This window comes from Chelonoidis abingdonii, chromosome 2 (genome assembly GCF_003597395.2).
Source record: "Chelonoidis abingdonii isolate Lonesome George chromosome 2, CheloAbing_2.0, whole genome shotgun sequence".
NCBI lineage: Eukaryota > Metazoa > Chordata > Testudines > Testudinidae > Chelonoidis > Chelonoidis abingdonii.
Genome location: NC_133770.1, coordinates 59,468,176 through 59,476,322, shown reverse-complemented (window position 1 = coordinate 59,476,322; position 8,147 = coordinate 59,468,176). Strand labels below are relative to the sequence as shown.

The following is an 8,147-nucleotide window of genomic DNA, read 5'->3' as shown; positions in this document are numbered from 1 at the left end:
ACTACCTCCACATTTTTACAAATAGCTGCTGACGACAAAATTTCCCCCTTCTTTTTTGACAGATGCCACCATCGTTGGCTTGCCATTTGGATTCTCGTTCAGTGTAGTGGAAAATTTACACATTCTTCCACTCTGTCTAAACAGATTAACAAGTTTCTAAATTGTATTGAAGAAAAACTAGATCCTGTATTTTCAAAAATGCTTAATGTTTCAAAAGCCAGAACTTAAATGGAAGCAGGAGATAGAGATGAATTTAAAAAAAATATTTTAAGTGCATAAAATGGAAGAATAGGGGACTGGATATCTCAGAGAACTGGTAATAGGATACAGAGCATTTCTCACTAAGTCATTGGTTTGGGCCTATGAACTTATTTAACACAGACTCTACTGAACAACCATCAGTAGTGAATAAAACGAATTACCCGATGGTTGTTCAGTAGAGTCTGTGTTAAATAAGTTCATAGGCCCAGATCCTGAAATGTACTTAGGCTAATTTCCACAGATTTCAATGGATGTTAGGAATCCAAAAATACTTTCCGGGATATGGGTCACAATCTCTGTACAACTGCTAGGGACAGTTAGCCACTGAAATTGGGAAAAAATGGTAACTTGTTGAAACTCTTGGCAGACAAGCCTAGGACCAAAAAGGATTGAAAGACTGAACTCCCCCTTTCACCGCTAGAAGTGGACCATCCAGAAAGGGCTGAGGTGCAGTGGCAGGGCAGGGCAGAGCACAGCTTCTGTCTATGCTGTGTTTATCTGTCTTTAGGAGTGTCATTCCAGCACTTTGTTAGCTCCAAAATAACATTTTTAAAAGAGATTAAAAGGTTCACAAATCAGTGATGTACAAGGCAGGCATTATGTCAATTCACTTTGCCCAAGGCACCTATTAAAAGGGTTACAGTGTAAAAGAAACCTACATACCCCTTTTGTTTAAAGCATGCCAAACAGATCTATGACTGGTGAATACAGCCTCAATTTGCTTCTATCTGTAATCTCACCTTACTTCATGCCATTTTAGACCTCTGATAATTTAGTTGCGACCAGCATGTTTGTTGGGTAGTAACTTTATACATTAATGTTATCACTTTTGTGCCTCTTGGCCAATCAAGTATAGTCCCTCCTGCATTCCCCAAGCTCAGATGAACATTTCTGGCACACTAAGGGTGAGAGTAAGGAACACTATTAATATAACAAGAGTCTCGGAAGCAATATTGCCAGTGTAATAATAAATAACAATAATACTTCCCACTTCTGTGGGGTCTTGCATCCAAGACTCTACAAAAGTTTTTCACATTAGTTGAGTCTTACAATTCCCTGATAGGTAAGTAACAGTATCCCCAATCATGAACACCTTGGTCCTTCTGTGAAGAAATGACTCAGAGCACTTTATGGTGCCATGCATAAAACCAAACTTTTATTAAATACAGAAAAAGAAAGCACACAAGAATGAGAACTTTCAAAACCCTGCGCACATCCCAAATCTCTCACTTCAGCTCCTGAAATTTAACTGGAATCTTGTCTCTTCATTCACTGCCCTGGCTCACATGACTCTTGCCAGGGCAGTGCTATAAATCATTTATATTGCACAGTTTATTCCAAAAGAAGTGTTATTGCTGCACTTGTGACTCTTTAAATGCATCTTCACTGGGCCGGCTGGTGCCTCCCAAGTCCTGCCAGTCTTTTTCAGGAGCCTGGCTTGATTGCTCTTAACAAACCCATTCTCTCTCTGGATCCATTTACGGAAAGGATAACCCTATTATAATCAGAGATGATTGTTCACGAGCTCATAGGAGAGTGGGAGGAGATTAAATTTAACATAGGCTTTCTCCTTAGGTAAAGCAAGGTATGCCAGCTCCACACCAGTGAAGATTCCCCTATACGAATGGAATCCTTAACTGGCCATTTCAACTGGCTTTAAGCCTGTTTTGTGCGGTTGGAGTAGATGTGCTGGGACAAAGGATTTGGCCAGTTAGACTCTTCTCCCACCTTTAAGTGAGCTGTGACTACACTACAGCATGCAGTCATCAATTTAACCCTGTAATGAGGGACAAACACCAAAATTGTTTCCCCGATGTTCTGAGAAAGAAAAGACAGGGAGGGGAAATAAAGGTAGTGCCTAAAAATAACATTCATGTAGATTAGTGCACAAACAGAAGAAAGGAGTCTTAGTACAAAGAAAAGGGACTAGAAGCTGAAGGAGAACATCCTCAGTGCCTTGAAGGAGGGAAAGAATGGAGCTTTTATCCTCCTCTTCCAGGACTGTTGCTCTACTGGCTCCACAAAAAAAAAAAAAAAAGCAAGGTGAAGGAAAGAGACCTTTTTTTTTGCCATGAAGATTCCCTAAAAGCTCTTCCTTGCCACAGAGAAGAAAATACTTTCTAAAAGGACAGCACAATCTCCATATGACTACAAAACTGAGAAACAGAAAGACAGGATTTTTCAAGATTCTTGTGAGATCTGCTCTGCACAGGAGAGAAGGATCATTAGGACACCATAACTGGTTTCCTGCTTCTCAAGCCACAGTAGTTCCAGCCCAAATGTGAGTTATAATAGTCTAAATCAGGGGTAGGCAACCTATGGCACGTGTGCCAAAGGCGGCACACTAGCTGATTTTCAGTGGCGCTCACACTGCCTGGGTCCTAGTCACTGGTCCAGGGGGCTCTGCATTTTAATTTAATTTTAAATGAAGCTTCTTAAACATTTTAAAAACCTTATTTGCTTTACATACAAACAATAGTTTAATTATATATTCTAGACTTATTATAGAAAGAGACCTTCTAAAAATGTTAAAATGTATTACTGGCATGCAAAACCTTAAATTAGAGTGAATAAATGAAGACTCGGCACACCACTTCTGAAAGGTTGCTGCCCCCTAGTCTAAATGCTGCTTGCATTTATGACAGCTGATTATGATCCCTAAGGGACTAGAGATCAACCAAGAATTTGCAGAGGTGAGCTCCCCCTACTCCACTGGTCAGGAGAATCCTCCAGTTGTATTAAGTCAATGTAGTTGGTAGAGGCTGTGTTGAAGGAAAGGGTCACAACTGGAGCAAATGATGCCCCAGTGATTACTGGCTGCTGGAACTACCCATTTCAGGGGGCCATTGAAACAAGGCATAACTTAGTGCACCACTAAGGCTTCTCTAGATTATACTGGGGTCAAACTGGTTCCCTGACAGCCCCAGGATTGTTGAAGGATATAAAGATAGTATAAAGACATTTTTGCCCTTGCCCTCTCAGTTTCTGTGCTGAGCATAGCTCTGAAACAGAGAAGGATTGAGCCCAGAGACTTGCATGGGTAGTTAATAGCTTACATGATTTTTTTATACTTTATAAGCATTGTTTAAAGGGTTCAATGTAGGAAGATGCAGAAAAGAGTGTGACATTTTAACAAATTCAGTAAATTACAATGTGAGCAAAGGATTCTTAAGCAAGTTATCAATACACAAAAAACACACAACACAGAAGCAACTTGCAACATTTTTACAAGGCTATCTAAACTTGGAGGATATAAAAACAAAGAGAAACTCTTTGGATATATACAAAACATTGAGATTATTTCATTATAATTACCTATATGATAGCACTGTCTAGATGCACCATTGTTCTAGGAGCTTTACAAACACATAGTAGGAGACAGTCCCATCCCTGAAAAGCTTATGATCTAAAAAGGCAAAGGAAGTTTTACTGTTCAACACATCTGGCCTAGCCCTACAGAACTAGGCACAGAGTAACTTGGCGTGTCTGCAGCAGAACCAGGAGCTGAACCTAGGTTTCCTGAGTCCCTGTTCAGTGCCTTCATTATCTCAACCTTCCTCCCTAGAGTGGTGAAGCGAAACTTACCACCCCACAACCCACTGCCACAGGGCTGAGTTTTTCACAACTTCCTCTTACTCCAGCCCCCGCAGCTGCTATTCCATCATATACACTAGAATAGTGTTCATATCCCCTCTGCATAGTTGCCTGGATTACTAGGGCTACTCAATCCAGGCAAAAGCAGCTTTCCACACTGGCTTGGCACAGGCTGTCACAGAGACCAGTTTAGCGAGGCACAGGAATATGCAGGCACCTATGCATCTGCTCAGTGGACTGATCCCCATGAAACCCCTATGCAGGAATTAAGTGATGTGACGTTCCTGGCATCAGCCGTCAGCACCAGGGTGAATTCCACAAACAGGGATTTTAAGGAGAGAGAGTTGAAAAAACAGGGAAAAAAATGAGAAAAATCTGTTCCATCAAAAAACTAAAAAGCTGAGGTTTTGCAACCACTTCTAATTACAAGTGACTTGCCCGAAGTTATTAAAAAAAAAAAAGTCAGAAATTTAACTCAGATTTCCTGAGTCCCAGTCCAGTGCTTGAAATACATGACAATCTTTAAAACAGGGAACAAGGTTACAAATGGGGACCTGAGGCACAGTGAGATTTAACAAAATTTACTGAAAGGTGTCAGTGTTTCCATCATCTCCATATAAGCAACCTATTACTGCTTGATTTCATTGGCATAATCCATGCTGTGTTATGTATCAGGGTAATATCAAGGAAAAGAAGATAAATTTTAAGAACATTTTTAGGATGTTGAATTGAAAAGACCAAAAGTGTTCAGAAGATCTGGTCTACCCCACAAGCTCTCTCTCGAAACACAAACAATAAGAAAGTTTAAGGGCTTAAACCTTAGAAAGTCTTAGGTTAAGATAACTTGGATGAACACATGCTAAAAAGTGTCTTATTTTAAAATAATTCAGTTTAAAGCAACTTCATCTTGAAATCTATACCTTAAAATTGTAAATTATTTTGATGTAAATGTGTAAAATTTCCACTGAAGTTGAAAAAGTATTTAAATCATAATGCACCACTTTGAGTTCAGATTTTACAATGTTTGTAATTTTAGATCAAACATCAAATGAATAGGTTGCTTATTTTTTCCAATACTTGCATAAAATATCAGTAAGCCTTGTTTGTCTCCAAAACAAATTGAATTTATCTACCACAACTAATTAAAACAAAGTTAATGGTGAGATATAAAATAAATGCAACACAATGGATGAATTTGCCATATGTCATTCAACACTTATTCACAGTGAAGTGCAAGTAGTTATGAAAAAAACTCCACTGTGCACAGACACCACATTTCACATTTTCCTTTCTATTTGTGTCAGAATACTTTATGTTCTTTATTTACACTCTAGTTGGTGAATCTTTTTTAAAAACACATGAAATTTTTTTTTTAACCAATTAACCAAAATTCAGTACCCACACTACCATTTCTTTTGGTGGACAAAAATCATAATCACATACTAAAATATGTAAGATCTGTTGAGCATGCAAAAATATAATATGTAAAGTAAAATGAAGGTGAGGTAGTGTGCTATACACACAGGGGCAGATCCTGCATTACGTGTGTACCTAAAATTTCCTTTAAAGACCTAATCCTACAAATACTCATGCATGTACTAAACTTTAAGCATGTGACATCAGCAGAACTACTCAGATTCATAGATTCCAAGGCCAGAAGGACCACCATTTGTGATCCTCCAGAGTGACCTCATGTATAACAGACCACAGAACACCCACATAATAATTCCCAGAGTATATCTTTTAGAAAAACATCCAAACTTGACTTTAAAATGGTCAATGATGAAGAATCTACCATAACCATTGGTAAATTGTTCCAACGGCTAATTATTCTCACCGTTATAAATTTACTTATTTCCATTGTGAATTTGTCTTGCTTAAACTTCCAGCCACTGGATTGTGTTATACCTTTCTCTACTAAATTGAAGATGTTTAAATACCTGAATGAGGGTCACTGTGACCTCTACTGCACAGACCCTTGAAGTAGACTGAAACAGGACCACAGTTTATTTAAATGAGTGAACCACTACTGATAATTTTCACATCTATAGCACCTTTCACCAAAGGATCTTGGAGTATGAGATCACAAATCCTTTTCAATCATAAGTGTAAATATATATATATAGCCAATTTTGATTCAGCACACGACGATATTATTTGTCATTGGAATTGCAGAACAAAATGTCATGGCTTCGTCAACATTTCCCTGTCTACTGCACAGTCTCAAGCCACACTATACCTATGCCATATAGAGTGAGGATCATGACAGACTGAGCTCTACGAGTCTCCACAGAGAACTCAGATATTAAATTAATAAAGACTGAAAGAACACTGCAGCAAATAAGTCTGAAAGGGAAGCACAAAGAATAGTTTAATCCTTTCTTATATCAACAATGAAAAGTCTTGGTATCCTGAGGGCTGTAAAAGACAAATATTTACCTTATGTTTTATTCTAATGCCCAATCCAATGGGCACACAGATGAAAATCAGTTTTTTTTACAATTATTGTGGCAAAGATATGTATTTTTTCCATTCAGAATCAGAGAGAGAACTGATGTTAAAGGCTTAGTGCTTTGAGATCCTTTGATGAAATGCACTATAGATTGCATTTGGCAGGCAGGAAGGTAAGCCCAAAGGCTTCTGTTTTCAGATTCATGCTGTGCACTGTACAAGTACAGGTAAAGAAACAGTCCCTGCCCCATTACACAATAAATTGTGGTCTCTACAGTTACAAATATCTGTACTGGTGACCAGTAGAAAGACAAGATGGCAAACTTAGGAGAGCTCAAAAAACCCTCCTTCTCTTCAAAATGAATTGTACTTGATATTACACTTGCTAATTTATCTCTCAGGAGGGTTATTTTACTGCTTGTCATCGTTAAAAAAAAAATCACTGTGTTATGAAACTGGAGAAAACCAGCAAAAAAAATCCTGCAAGCATAGGATTTGGGCTGAATGCCTCTTTTGCTGCTGAAAATGCTGAAGTATTGTTTAGTCATAGTCATGCTCTGTGGATTTTAGGCATTTTTAGTTTAATGTATTTTTATGATTCTTGCATTTTATATTTATATAGTGGGCAGTTTGGGGATTCTTTAAAGATTTTTAAAAATACTTTAATTATTCATTTATTTAATTAAAGAAGAACAAGTAAGAGAGATTGAGGGAGATCCACATCAGAATGTCCCATAGCCCATGATCTGTGCACTCATTGGAGTGGTGAGAGCTCCCATTCCCTTCTCATCAGGTATGTGTAGGGCGGACTTAAACCAGGGGTCTTCCACATACTGGTGAGCGCTCTAACCACTGCGATAAAGGTAGTAAGGGAGGTCCTCCTCACTCTGGCTTCTTTCTATAGAGTTAGACGACCTCTTAGCACACCTACTGGATCAGGCCGTGCATGTGACTTAGGTGGTGAAGCAACTATCTTCTCCCCGGTTCGTGGATCATGCTGGGGCTCAAGTGGGAGAAACGTGGCCTGACGTGACGCCTAGTGACACAGCAGTGCACATGCCCAGAGGCAGAAACTTAAGCTGTCAGGCAACTTTTAGTGCATAAACTTAGGCACCAAGTGAGTTCAGGGACTACAGAGCTAGGTTGGAGCCAAGTCGGGGTTTTGTGGATCTAAGTGACGCCTAAAAAGGGTACATGTGTGCATAAATTTGCAGATTAGGTGCCTAGATTCCATTGTGGATCCAGGCCTATAAGAAATAGGAACTAAGATGAAAAACAGCTGCATCAAGCTCAATCCAGTCAAGACCAAGGCAAAGAAAATAATTTTGAGGAACTAACAAGTGCTGTGACTGCATAACCTTGAGGTCCTTTTCAAACCATCACTACACATGGACATCCAAATAGCTGAAGTGTTCAGAACTGCTTTCTTCAGCTTTCAGGTGGCCTGGAGACTAACCCTACAGAACACAGTCCTATCCATAACCATCCATGTGCTGCACTTGGAGCACTGCGAGAGGTGGAGAGGCAAAGGTAGCTTCACACCACCTTAATGTGGTTCCATTACTCTAAGACCAGTTAGGAAGAGAAAGCAGGGTCCTGTTGTTAGGGAGCAAGCCTAGCACTCTGGAAATTTGTATGCATTTTCCTGCTCTGCTACAGCCTTCTTGTGTGACCTTCGCTAAGTCACTCAACCTTTCTGGGCCTCATTTCCCCATCTCTAAAATGGGGATTCTGAAGTGCTTTCCTACCTCAGAAGGGTGCTGTGAAGACAAAAGCATTACAGATCAGGAGATGTTCAGGTACTACTTAAGTACCTAAGACACATACGTGCCAGTCTGCGC

At 39.4% G+C, this 8,147-nt stretch overlaps 1 long non-coding RNA gene across 1 annotated transcript; it reads right to left on the bottom strand.

Annotated features, from left to right (window-relative positions):
• Nucleotides 1-1,398: 1,398 nt before the first annotated feature.
• Nucleotides 1,399-5,808, bottom strand: LOC142046320 (uncharacterized). Its single transcript, XR_012655216.1, has 2 exons — nt 3,577-5,808; nt 1,399-1,786 (listed from the first exon to the last, which is right to left on the bottom strand). It is a non-coding gene; the product is annotated as an uncharacterized LOC142046320 (long non-coding RNA).
• Nucleotides 5,809-8,147: the final 2,339 nt, after the last annotated feature.